This window comes from Schistocerca serialis, chromosome 11, assembly GCF_023864345.2.
Source record: "Schistocerca serialis cubense isolate TAMUIC-IGC-003099 chromosome 11, iqSchSeri2.2, whole genome shotgun sequence".
In the NCBI taxonomy this organism is placed as follows: domain Eukaryota; kingdom Metazoa; phylum Arthropoda; class Insecta; order Orthoptera; family Acrididae; genus Schistocerca; species Schistocerca serialis.
Genome location: NC_064648.1, coordinates 59,160,895 through 59,175,325, shown reverse-complemented (window position 1 = coordinate 59,175,325; position 14,431 = coordinate 59,160,895).

Sequence of the window (14,431 nt, the reverse complement as noted above, 5' to 3'; positions counted from 1 at the left end):
ACTGCCCACCAAAAGCACATCTTCTTGGTACAATTTCCATATTAAATATGAATTAATGACATTTGTAGGTACAGTTCTTAATCTGTGTATGTCATTAACAGTGAGCCAGTAGCTATGATGATACTGTAGCTCATGTGCCGATATTCGTGAGAGGATATAGCACATTCCTGGCCAGCTCTACTTTCCTTCAATGACATGGTTCGATACACAGTTTGTCGTAAGTACTCTTCATATACAAAATATGTAATATTCATATCAAAGGAAAGACAGTATCAAATCATAATATCAAAAACATGTTTATTCATGATATGTACAGTTTGATGTTAGAAATAGTGTGTACTGTGCATTGGGTTTGAAAACGCCAGAGCAACAGTGGCAGACTTGCTGTAACAGGGTATGGTGTTGTTAAAAGCTGTTCATCATATGCACAAAGCTTATAGCCATGTCACGCTGTCAGATGTTGTTGGGATAGTGGCCTTTAATTATCATTAAAGAAGATATTGTGTTGTAGAAAGAAAAAAAGATGATAGATTTTGTATGATCTTAATTCATGTGTTAGTTGTTGCCAAGTTGTGTTAACAGAATTACGTAGCACACATACATGTGAGCAACCTGAGTTTCTGTTATTACATTGGCGATACAGATGTGTTATGGAAAATGAATAAAATTTAAAACCTTTATTGAGACGTTGTTTGTTGCAAGAGTGTTTGTGCAAGATGCTCATCATGTTACATCCTACCCAGATCATGTCATTGAACAGAACCAAAATCATAAATTGAGTGAGGCTGAGAAAAAGGGAAGTAGACTGTCTTTGAGATGGATGATTTTTAGTGAAATGGCTTTGGATGTTGGAGGCAGTATTAGTAGCCGTGATCAATTTAGAAAGGCTAGTACATGTTGTTTAAGTGATATACAGTTTTCAAAAGTGAAAAGGTGCCATAACATTTCACAATGGTGTAATGTTAGCTCAAAGACATGAGTTACACAGCTGCACTTATGAATGATTAGTTGCGTGTGCTAATATCACTGGTTGCCTTAACAACAAATGACAATAACTATATGATGAACTGTGAAAAATACACTGCTGGCAATTATGAGCAGATTTATTTATCACTGTTACACAATTAATGCCTGCCAGTCCTAATAAACAAGAATCTGTTAGGATAAAGCATTTCTTTGGCAGAGGCAACAGTGATATTGACCCAATAAGTACAGGTGGAACTGTTTTCAACATCTCAAAGTTAATGCCTAAACATGGTAACCACCTCTCTCTCTCTCTCTCTCTCTCTCTCTCTCTCTCTCTCTCTCTTTCTTTTTTTATGTGGGCATGTGGGGGATAACTAAATGGTGAGGTTGTCAGTCCCGTGATCCAAAAGTTATTTACCTAAGATACAGTGTCTGTTAAAAGTGGGTGGATACAGTGACAGGAGTGAAACTATAAAAGGATGAATTTACAACAAATGCAGTGGAAAGCATAAAAGGGTAGGCCAAATGAAAAAACTGGATACACAGAGGTATAAAAGAGCGGTATTTGCATAGAGGAGTGGTCACGAGTCCAAGCCTAGAAAACACAAAGAGAGGCTCCAACCACAACCACCTTGCCCCTGCTCCAGGAGGAAAGCAAAACTTATAACTGAAAATTAAACCACTTTTAGGTAGGAAACTGAGGAACAGTTCAACCATATGTGAATCGCCTGCTAATACTGAAGACAAAGAATCTAGAAGACCAAACTTAGTACGGCCAAAAGAAGGGGACATTCCACCAATATATAGAATACAGTCAGTCTGTCTCCACAGACACATTGTGGGGGGTGGCTTGTTACACAAGAGAAAAAAGTGGATGTGCCTAGTATGACTGATGCGTGGACAGCATAAGACAGTGGACTCCTTCTGAGAGGAGCAGAAGGAAGAGTGTCAAACTGCAGTAGTCTCCTTGACTGTGGCAGTGCACCGGATGTCATTTCACTTTTTGGCAAAGAAAGATTTGATGAGTATCATCTTATATGCACCTGAAACCATGAAAGGGAATGGGTGGTAAGTATCTGCCTTCTAGCCAAACAGTCTACCAGTTCATTGCCTGGGATGCCCAACAAGACTTGGGACCCAGAGAAAGACAACGGAACAGGTGGCAGGGCCAAGGGCAGAGAGGAGTTCATGGATAGCAGAGACCAAAGGGTGAGGTAGCCTGCAAGCTGCTCACTGAGTCAGCACATATTAAAACACTGTGATAGGAAGCCTGAGTAATGAAATGGAGAGCCCTCTTAATTGCTAGCAGCTCTGCTGTGAACACACTACATGATCCCAGCAACAAATGGTGTTCCATGCTAGTAGGAGGCATAAAAGTTATCCCACCTTATCTATCATTTTAGAACCATCAGTATAGAGGATGGCAGCAACCTGGAATTCTTCAAGGATGGAACGTAGATAGATCAATCCTAATTGTGTTCGAGGCGTCATAAAGGAAAGGGGGGGGGGGGGGGGGAGGGAGGAATTCACAGGGCACATTCCAATGCACGGAGATGGAGATTTTCCAATGAGTGGAGAGGAGGGAAGTGATTGGTTGGTTGGCTGGCTTAAAAGACTGGGGAAGGGATCAAACTGCTAGGTCATCGATCCCTTGTTCTGAATAACACAGTGCCACAAGGGTGAGAATAAAACAAGTGAGACTGACAACACAAAATGGAGAGAAAGGGAAAACCACAAGAGCTACAGAAGGGCAACAAACACTTAAATGCACAAAGGGCAAAAGAAAACCACAGAAATGCAAGAAACAGGTGGAAGAGATTAAAACGACAAAACAGATTACCATGGCTGGCTGACCTTAAGGATAAAAAGGAGAAGCCAGCCACTGTGCAACACATTAAAACCTCCAGCCTAAAAGCACTAGGAAGGAGAACACAGAGGGACAAAGGACATGCGCTAAAACTTAGATCAGGTGTAAAACTAAATCAGCTGAAGAGGCATTGTCAGATAAAATTAGTGGCAACGAGACCGGTAATCAAAGATTTCGTCACAGGGCAGTCTAAGTGGGGCAGTACACCAGAATTTGGGCCACTGTCAACTGGGCACTGCATCAACACTGAGGCGGGTCTTCATGGCACAGGAGATACCTGCAGGTCACCCAAGCGTGGCCATTGTGGACCTGGTAGAGAACCATGAGAGGCCTGCATGGAGGACTGCCACACATTAGTAGTCTCCTTACTGGCACGCCGTTTGTTGTGCATACTGAGACTATGCCATTCTGTCTCCCAAAGCCGAAAAACCTGGCAGTATAAAAACAAACACAGGTCAGTTATTGGAATGCCAATCTACATAAGCAGTTTCCGTGTAGCCAGTTTGGCCAGCCTGTCAGCAAGTTCATTGCCTTGGATTCCGATGTGTCCTGGGGTCTGCACAAACACCACTGAATGAACGGACCACTCCAGGGTATAGATGGACTCCTGGATGGTCACTACCAAAGGATGATGCGGGTAGCACTGGTTGATGATAGTTTGTAGGCTGCTCAAGGAGACAGTACACAGAAGAAACGACTCCCCAGGGCATGAATGGATGTGCTCAACAGCACGAGATATAGCCACCAGCTCTGCAGTGAAAACACTGCAGCCATCAGGCAAGGAATGCTGTTCAATATGTCCTCCATGGACATACATAAAGCTGATATGACCATCAGCCATCGAGCTGTCGGTGTAAACCACTTCATGGCCTCAGTATATGAGAAGAATTGAGAGGAAATGACACCAGAGCACTGTGGGGTGAACTGAGTCCTTTGGGCCACATGAAAGGTCCAGACAAAGCCACAGCCTAGGTGTACACCATGTGGTGTACGTGAATGGACCTCAAGTATAGGTGGTAAAGGCAAGGACTCTAGTTCAGATAGAAGGAATAATGTGTGAAATGTAACTGGTGAGCAGTTGTGCACACCTGACCTGCAATGGAAGGGCTCCAGCCTCCGCCAGGATGCTTGTCACCGAACTTGTCCTAAAACCTCCTGTCGCTAGTCAAACGCCAGAGTGTGCACTGGGGCAAGTAAATGCAATGCTGAGGGCACAGCTGAACCATAAACCAGACTCCTATAGCCAAGGTTGAATTGAACAAGGGCTCTGTAGAGCTGCAGCAGCGTAGCGCGATCTGCACCCCAATTGGTGTTGCTCAGGTAGCAGAGGGCATTGAGGTGCTGCCAGCACTTTCGCTTAAGCTGATGAATGTGAGGAAGCCAAGTCAATAAGGCATCAAAAACCAGTCCTAAGAATCAATATGTCTCTACTACAGTGAGGGAATCATCTGTAAGGTGAAGTTCTGGTTCAGGATGAACGGTATGACACTGACAGAAGTCCATAACACATGACTTTGCAGCCGAAAACTGGAAGCCATGGGCTAGACCCCATGACTGTGCCTTGTGGATGGCTCCCTGTAGGTGCCACTCAGCAACACCAGTACTGGTCGAGCAGTACGAAATGCAGAAGTCATTTGCATACAGAGAGGGTGAGACGGATGGCTCTGCAGCTGCTGCTAGACCGTTAATAGCCACTAAAACTAGATATAAACTCAATACACAGCCCTGCGGGACCCCATTCTCCTGGATATGAGGGAAACTATGGCAGTCACCAACTTGGATATGAAAATTGGAAGCGACAGGAAATTCTGGATAAGAATCAGGAACGGGCCTCGGAGACCCCACTCGTATAATATGGCCAAGGATATGATGTCGCCAGGTGGCACCTGTAATGATGAGGCAGAAGTCGAGTTGTGACAGTAAATTTTGGACATCTCTGCCTTGGCAAATAAGCACAGTGGCACCCCACAAGGGTTTATGAGTGTCAAAATCTCCCAAAAGTAGGAAAGGTTTAGGGAGTTGATCAATCAGTGCAGCCAGTGCATTCAGGGGTACTGCACCATATGGAGGACAATATACACTGCAGACAGTTATTTCCTGCATCGTACTTATTCTGACAGCCACAGCTTCAACAGGGGTTTGAAGGGGCACAGTTTCACAACAGACTGAGTTCAGTACATAGACACAAACTTCACCTGACAGTCTATTATAGTCACTAAAGTTCTTGTAATATCCCTATAGCTGTGGAGGGCAGGGATCTGCATTTCCAGGAACCAGGTTTCCTTAAGGGCAATGCAGAAAATAGGTGTAAAGCTTAAGAGTTGCCGTAGCTCAGTCAGATGGTGGAAAAAACCGCCACAATTCCTCCAGACAATGACATTAATATGAGGCTGGGAAGGCATGTAGCGCGCAAGGAGGCAGTTATGCCTCAGGGTCATCTGCTGCCACTGACTGAGTATTTGTAACCATTTCTATGCTGGATGAGGCATCAGTGAGATCCAGGTCTGCAGGTGATGCTAAGATCTCCACTGCATCCTCAGATGCAGAATTGATAGGGAGTGGTGGTGTTGAGGCCACCAGATGGTCCTGTTTTTTATCAGACTACTTCTTAGTTTGATTGCTCTCTTGCTTCTCTTTGGGGACCTGCTGGGAAGATTTCTCCGAAGCAGCTTCAGGCATGGAGGAAGACCGTGAACCTCTTTGTCCAGCAGCTTTTGGCTCCTTGAGCCACTGGCGAGTGTCTACCATAGCATTAGTGGAGACCTTGGGAGAGAGGGCCACAAGGGACCCCTTCCACATGAGAGGAGCCAGAGGAAGCTGTTGCTTCTCCAGCAGGGGGGAGGGGACCAATGTTCCCTGCATTTGGGGATGCCTTGCTCCCAAAGTAGGTGCTTTAGGAGCAATGGAGGAAGATTTGCCCCCTACCACCAAGGGGGCAGATGTATTCTGGTGGCCCAGAGGGCTCACTGTTCATGGCACAGAGTGAGGAACCATTGGCACTTGGGACGGTGATCATGACATAGCTGCAGGATATGTCAACGTCAACCGAATGGGGTGTAATATTTCAAATTTACATTTAGTCTCTGTGTAAGTAAATTGGTCGGGGTCTTGTACTCCATGATTCTCTGCTCCTTTTGGAGTACTGGGTAGTCCGGTGAGCAGCAGGAGTGGTGCTATCCACAGTTGATGCAAGTGGAGGTGGCGCACATGGAGTATCTGGGTGCAGTGGATGTCCGCAGTCTCAACATGTGGCACTGGAATTGCAGTGGGAAGACATGTGCCTGAACTTCCAGCTCTTAAAGCACCACATAGGGAGAGGGACATACAGTTTAACATCAGAGCAGTAAACCATCAACTTGACCTTTGCAGGTAATGAATCACCACCAAAGTCCAAGATGAAGGAACACGTAGCAACTCTGTCTTTGAGTCCTATGTAAACACGCCAGATGAAATGAACACCCCGCTGTTAGAGAGCTCATCATCAGACTGCAAGAGGATACTGAGATGGAAACTGATCCCCTGGACCATGTTGAGGCTTTTATAGGGAGTGACGGAAACAGGAATATCACTCAACTGGTCACAAGCGAGTAACACCCGGGATTGGGTTGGTGATGCTGTCTAAAGCAAGACTGCACTGTTTTGTGTCTTGGACAACGCTGTCACTTCCCCAAACTTATCCTCAATGTGTTCAATGAAAACCTGAGGCTTTGTAGGTAGAAAGGAGTCCCCATCAGTTCTGCTACAGACTAAAAACCAAAGCTAATATGGCTCTCTCTGTTCGGTAGCCCTACATTGCTTCCATGGTGTAGTATTGTGTTCGATCTTATCCTTCTTAGAGAATGCTGGTGCCATATGGTCACCAGCAAGAGATAGTTTAGTCCGCTCCATTGCAGGTCATTCACCCTGATGCCACCCACTCCGATCAGGGGTTCTCCCCGCGAGTGTCATCCAGCCACAGCAAAGGCCAACTGGCATGATGGCCGTTGCCTGGAGTCCTGATGCCCCAGAAAGACAGGTATCTACTTTTTGGCATACATGGGGAGTTTGCAGCTCAGTCATCAGCAGTGTGATCCCTGTGTTGTCAGGGGGCTACCACCAAATGGGTACATGATGACCCAACCACAATGGACTGGCTACCATGCTGGATATTGAGCGCAGAGAAATCCAATATTATCATGGGGGCAAAAGAGGACAGGAGGCAATGGAAGAAGATGACATACCCCAGAAAGTGTCCTTGCCCAAATAGCTGAATTGCAGTGGAGACGCAAAGCCATGACGAGAGATTCAGGAGATTGAATCTAAAGGCATTATGGATAAGTCGTGCACCACATAAGGTGTCCTGCCCCATATGGCCCACATTTTCATAGAATTTTGAAAGTGACAGGTCAAACGATAGAATGGTACCTGAACTCATAGGGCCAAAAAGTGAGAGACTCCTTTTAGTTGCCTCTTATGCCAGGCAGGAATACCTTGAGCCTATTCTAACCCCCAGACCCACAGGTGGAGAGGGAAGTGAGACACATTCCAACCAGCAGTCCCACCTGAGTTTGGGTATCTTGGGAGACATCCCTCATTTGCAAAGATGATGGGGTATATAGGATGGTCAGGGTACCGTCAAAATGGTGATAAGAGACTGTCGACGAGACTACTGTGAAAGGCACTGATAGCCAGACACACCATATAATGATGAACAACAGGATCATGTAGTTTCAAAGTGGAAGGAGCTGCTGAGCCATAAACCACACAAGCATAATCTAGTCTGGACAAAACCAGAGCATGGTAAAGATGGAAAAGAGTAGCACAAACTGCAACACACAATGTGTCCACCACAAGACAGAGCGCATTAAACTTCCGCATGCAAGTAATCTTTAGGTGGTGAATATAGGGCAGCCATGTCAGCTTTTTATCAAAAGTAAGGCCCAATAAATGAGACTGTGCTCCAACATCTAGGTGCTGGTTCCCTAAATAAAGTTCTGGATCAGGGTGCACTGTGGGTCAACAGCAAAAATGCATAACCCGCATTTTGGAAAGAGGAAACTGGAAGCCATGGGAGAGGGCCTATGCGGATGCCCATCAGATGGTGCCTTGGAGCAGGCATTCAGCAGATGCTACCAAGTGGGAGCTGCAAAAGTTGTCGATGTATAATGCCAGGGTAACCTGATGGCCAACAAAGGTTACAAGCATGTTGCTGGCAGTGAGGAAGAGTGTGACACTTAAAACACAACCCTGTGAGATATCATTCTTCTGGATCCGAGGGGTGAATGCCGACTCAAACACTGAAAAGCCAGTGGGATAAAAACTCGCAAATAAAAACTGGAATGGGCCATGAAAGCCCCCGTTATGAAGGGTAACTAAAATGTTATGGCACAAAGCCGTGTTGTATGCCTTCTGTAGGTACCATGACAGTGAGTTGGCTGTTAGTACAAGCCTGTTGGATTGCTGCTCCCAATCTGAGTGAATGTTCAGTTGTTGAGCATCCTTCCCAGAACTCACACTGATACAGTGATAAAAGGCCCTGAGATTCAAGTACCCAATATAATCTGAAGCTAACCAACCTCTCAAGCAGATTAAAAAGTACATTGGCCCGCATAATCGAGCAGTAGTTGTCAAGAGACGTTTGGTTCTTCCCGGGCTTAAGGATGCGGATAACTATGCTGTCTTACCATTTCAAGGGGAAGGCACCAGTGAGCCAATTGCGATTAACACCCTGAGTAAATGTTGACCCTGAGTAAATGATGTCTCTGCATAACACCCAAGTGTTGGATCATCTGGTTGTGGATATGGCATCTGGGCCTGGGCTGTGACATGTGCAGCGGTAAGAGCCTGCAAGAACCCATTCAGTGAAGGCCTCATTGTAGAATTCAGCTTGGTGAGGGTTGAAACCAAGGGGGTTTCATCAGCTTGGCATTTCTCCTGGAGAAACATAGCAAGATAGGAATAGGATGCTGATGGTATGGCAAAGTGTGTTGTGAAATGTCCTGCAAGGACTGAGGGAGAAAACATAATGCTCCAAGCATTTTTCTTCTTACTTTGCTTAAAAAGGTAGCAAGCCTTAGCATGGAGACGTTTCAAAGCAATAAGGTTGGTCTGTGAACAGTGACATTTAAATCGTTGCAGGGCCTACTGGCCATCCTCGATAGAGACTGCTACCTCCTTGATCCATGATGGTATCAGTCAATGACAAGGACCTGTAGATAGGGGGATAGAAGTGCCAGTGGCATGAAGAATAGTTGCAGAAATGTCTCACACAACCGCATCAATGCAATCCAACAGAGAGGTGTCAAAGTGCATTGCAGACATATATATAAATGACAATTGGCTCTGCGGAATGCCCAACATGGGGGCCTGTCTGCTGGGCAGCAGCAGGGGAATGATACAATCACCAGAAAGCGATCACTGTCACAAAGACCATCATGGGTGACCAATGTAGGGAAGCAATCAGAGCAGGGAAGGAGATTGTGGAATCGACAGCAGAAAAGGTGCCATGAGTGACACTGAAGTGGGTGGGGGAACTGTCAATGAGGACAAAAGTCAAAGTTTGTAACATGTTATTCAATCAGAAGATCCCTACCCATTGAAATGCCACTCCGTCAAAGGGTGTGGCATGTACTGAAATCCCTGAGGAGGAGATAAGGAGGTGGGAGTTGCTGTATCAAGGGAGGCAGTCAACAAAAGGAAGCGGTGTATCTGGAGGGATGTAGACACTGCAAATGGTGATTGCTGGGGTCATTTGCACTCATGCCACTATTGCTTCTTGGTTAGTACAAATGGGGATCCAGTCACTAATGACATCGGTGTGAACCAAAGTGCAGACCTCTCCAGACGCTATCCCATGGTTGGCATGGTTTTGACAGAATGCCCGATACCCATGAATAGTTGGAGAGTGGTCATCAAGAAAGTGCATTTCTTGACACGAAAAGATACAATGCAAAGCAAGAGGAAATAAGCTGTATTTCTGGTAGGTGACAGTAATATCCCTGGCAGTTACACTTGTTTATTGTGTGGCTAGAGACCAGTTTAGACATAAAGAAGCCGAGAAGAGGTCATGTCACCGGGTCAGTGGTCATCACCTACGAGAGTGGGGTGACACCCATAAATATCAGACTCAAGATGCAAAGGGGGAGATGGCACCTCATGGGGCACCGGGAAGGGGAAGCATAGTCTTCTTCTTCTTCTTCTTCTTCTTCTTCTCCTCCTCCTCCTCCTCCTCGTCTTGGAGGTTGATGAGGGCAGGCCACAGATGGATAGCAGGTGCCCCCAAGGTCTGGAACCGAAAGAGAGTGGGCGACCTTGGGGTATACAAATGGTGCACCCCATAGCTGAGTTGTGGTAGTAGGCCTATGACTGGAGAGACACAGGGGTGGGTCCCAAGGGAGGGGGTGAGGGGGGGCATCACTGGCAGGTGTCAAAGAACAGGGCACTTATTCATCCAGGGAGGGTGAACGGCAACCAGAGGAGAGGGCATGGGAACCGCAGGGGAGGTGGAGATGAGAGGGGGATGAAGCTGGGTAAGGAAGTGGCAGGAGGGGGAAAGGATGTACCAGAGGCAAAAATTGAAGAAATCAACACTGGCTGGAGTTGGCCATATTTTTGGCAAGCCTCAGAATAAGATGGACAATCCAGGGACTTACCCTCTTGGATTTTCTTTCTTTCTTGTAAATTGGGCAACCTGGTGAGCATGGAGAGTGGCAGCCATGACAATTTACAACACAGGTGGCAGAACACAGGGTCTTCCCTCATGGAGTGGGTGGCTACAGTCACCATGCAGAGGGTCCGCTGTACAGTGTGAAGTCATATGCCCAAAACTCAAGCACTGAAAGCTCCTCATGGGTGGCAGGATGTACAGTTCCACATCTCAGTGGTAAAACACAATCTTAATTTTCTCTGTGAGTGTATCTCCCTAGAAAGCCTAACAAAAGTGCCAATGTTGGTGTGGTTGTCTTTACGACACTTCTCCACATGTCAAACAAAGTGAACACTGCACTGCTCCAGATTAGCCCAGAGCTACTCATAAGTTTGCAGGATGAGATCCCTATAGTCACATCCTGGATCATATGCAGAGACTGGTGACGAATAATAGACACTGGGAAATGACTTAGGCAACCACAAGCACAAAGAGCTGCAGATTGGGCAGCAGAAGAAGCTTTGGTCAACAGGGAGCCTGACCGCTTCTTACTGTGAGACTCCACATTGCCAAACTTGTCCTCTATATTCTCCAAAGAAAACAACAGGTTTATGGTGGTTAATGTGAATCCTAATACAGACCAGGTAGTGGGGAAAGTATTTCATCCAAAGACTTTGAGTCTGGCCCTCCTCCCAAAGTGCAGCCAGGGAAGGGAAAGCTGCAGGATCATATGAAGCAGCATTCAAGGATCCCCTACCACTAAATGTGATGGTCTTTGAAGAACGGCCAGATTTCTGCAGCTTGATATGCTTTGTACATCAAGCATCCACCTGACACCACCCACTTCGATCAGGGGCTCTCCCCGTGGGCACCACCCAGACACAGCAAGGGCTGCCTGGCAGGACAGTTGTCGCTGAGAGTTCCAATGCTTCAGGATGACAAGCAACCACTTCTTGGCATACATGGGGAGGTAACAACTCATCCATCAGTAGTGTGATTCTTGTATTGTCAGGGGGCTAGGCAGATGAGCACATAACAGCCCCACCACATGGACTGGCTACACATGCTGGTGACCTAGTGGGGCAGTGGGGGTTATGGTGGGGAAGCAGAGTGGAAGGCAGGAACGGAGATTTAATCCACATCATAGACACTACAAGGGAGATCTTCCCCAAATGGCTCACACTAAAGACAGAAAATTTAGAAGTGGAGGTCAAACACCAAGGGTAGACCAAAAACGCCAAAAATGATGAAAGAGAATAGGCAAGAGGAACAAAATCACAAGGAATGCAGGGAAACAGGTGAATAGTCAGGTCAACATATATAAATACTCCAAGAGACGGGAATGAGGGAGCAGAGAGGAGGAGCATGGTGAACGAAATGCAACCCAGGAAGGAAGAATGGGCCCTAGGGGGCAACATGCATGAAATCACAAAAGAACTGTGAGCCCCTGAGAGAGGGGGGGGGGGGGGGGCACAGAATAACCTTATTAGTTAGAGTGAAGACTAGTAAGCTCCTAAGAGCATTGAAAGAACTGAATTGATCAACACATAACATCAGACTTGTTAATATCATTGCAAACATATTGTTATCAACAAATTGCAAAGTCAGGCCAACTGACAGACACAGTGCAGAAATATTACACGCACATTGACCCGCTGCACACAGCTGATAGCACCGTGGGCTATGAGCTGTGAAAAGAAAGGTAGCAGGTTCACATCCACTTGCTTCTATTCATTTCTTTCCTAAATGATTAAAGTAGAAATACTATCTCAAAAGTTGATGTTATTTATTATAACCAATGTATCTGAGGCAATTCTTGTTGCAAAGGCCAACAACTAGACTGTTTCCCCAGTGGCCAGAAACCTTGACCAGCCAGCCAGAGTATGCCAGAAAATAAAAACAAGTTACACACTAGAAGTTTTTACTGTTATGAAACATCTTGTAAAATATGGGTTTATGGACTGGCTTATGTTTTTATCTTATTGGTAAATATGTTTTTCAATGATGGTGTGCAACTTTGATAAAATCTCGTCTTCCATTCACATGAAATTACAAAACAAGTCTTGAACTTGAAATCTGTGCAATAATGTATGTTATTTCTGAGTGCTGGTAGTCAATGCAACATTGAGAATACTGACATTAGACACTATACCATAAGTGTATTACATTTAAAACTGAAAATGGGATGGAAATCCAATTAAGTTAACAAATAACAATATCTCAGATTGTTGGACAGCATTACGTATTGTTCCAATGCCAGCAATTCAATGTTCAAGCCACTGATGAGTCCAAAACCTTCATTATGATTTTCTCTACTCTTCTTCGACAATCACTAACACAGTTGACACAGCTATTTTATGTGCCTCTATTCTTTTCAGATAACGATGTGCATTGCGAATCAAATAAAGGTAATAATGGGTGCACGAGAGTGCTGAGAGCACAAACCATGTTAACCAGGTCATCCCGTGTGCTGAGGTCACATGTCCTGTCCACATCCACGTCAATGTTAGCTGCCTTGTCCCATGGGAGGTTGGATTAAGGTCTAATAGAGAATGTTGTGAATAGCACACATCACAGGGTGACAAAAGTATCATCAATCAACAGCCTGGAGACTGCTCACAAGAATTACTACAAATTAAACTGCAGTTGAGGGTGGTCTGTTTGACACAATGTAGGGCTCTATTAATGGCTGTCACAACTGCCATAAGAACATTAGATCATTGCAAGCAGAAGAGAAAGTGTGCTGACACCCGGTGTGTTAACACATGTAGTGTAGGGCAGATGGCAAGCCCGTAAACTACAAGCAGAACTGTCACTTCAGTTGACATGATTCTGCCATATTGGAAGGTGTGTGTGTTGGTAGTGTCTATGCTTATTCTGCGAGTTTGTTTGAAATGTTGTGAGTGCACCTCAAAGAGTTGAAGGCTACAGTGGTAAAGTGGTGTTAAGAGTCTTAGTTATTCACTTTTGAAGAAGAAGAATGAAAAATGCCTATGTGCATTGTTCCAGTGCGCAGATCAGGCAACAGAGAAAGTAAGGGTAAGAATTTTTTTAGACCTCCAAAAAATGTAGCATAGTTTTCTAAATGAGCGACAGCAATAATTCGGAAAGATAGAGATCTGACTCACAGTTGTTTTGTGTGTGATTCACATTTCAGTGAGGAACTTCTCACAAAAGCAGACTTGTTTGTCATCAATGGTAAACAAGTTAAAATTCCAAGACAAAAGTGGTCTCTAAAATGAGGAGCAGTTCCTTATTTATTTCCCAATTTACCAAAATATCTATCGGAAGTATTGCACAACAGAAAATCACCAGTAAAACACTCGCAAGAAAGAAGCTGTGGCAAAGGAAAAATGTTGAATAAGTTATGATCTCAGTGTTTCTTCTGTTAAGGGAAGTTTGCAGAACCAAACAGTACCAGACACAGCAGTAATTTCATTAAAAAGAACATTAAAGTATAAGAAGCTGGAAGTTGTGCAATTATATATTAAATTATGAATAGCGAATGCTGAAATAAATCTTCTGCTGAAGCACCCATCAGACAAAAAGCATATGACAATTCAGTCACATCTCTTAGATCATTATAAACTAAGCAAGAAACAGAAAATCATAGTAGACACAAAATAAAAAAAAAGCCTGTTGGAAAACAATAAGAAAATGTGGATGATGACAGAGTTTCTTCTGGACAGTGTGCTCTAAAAAATTAAGTCACCCAAAGGATATAGACATTGTTTGAAGCAAGGATTGTTGCCACTTCCTTCCAAAACACCATCTGAAAAATTTAGTAACGGGTCTCAGATGTTCATACGGAATCAATATGCCTGCTACTGAAACAATTAAGAATTATTCTCAGGAAGGATGAGAAGAAAACAAACACATAGGTGTGCTGATTTTTGATGAAGTTAAGCTCCAAGAAGAAGCGCATTTTAATAGCACTTTGTTCAGTGTTGATGGGTTCATCAATATAGGGGAAT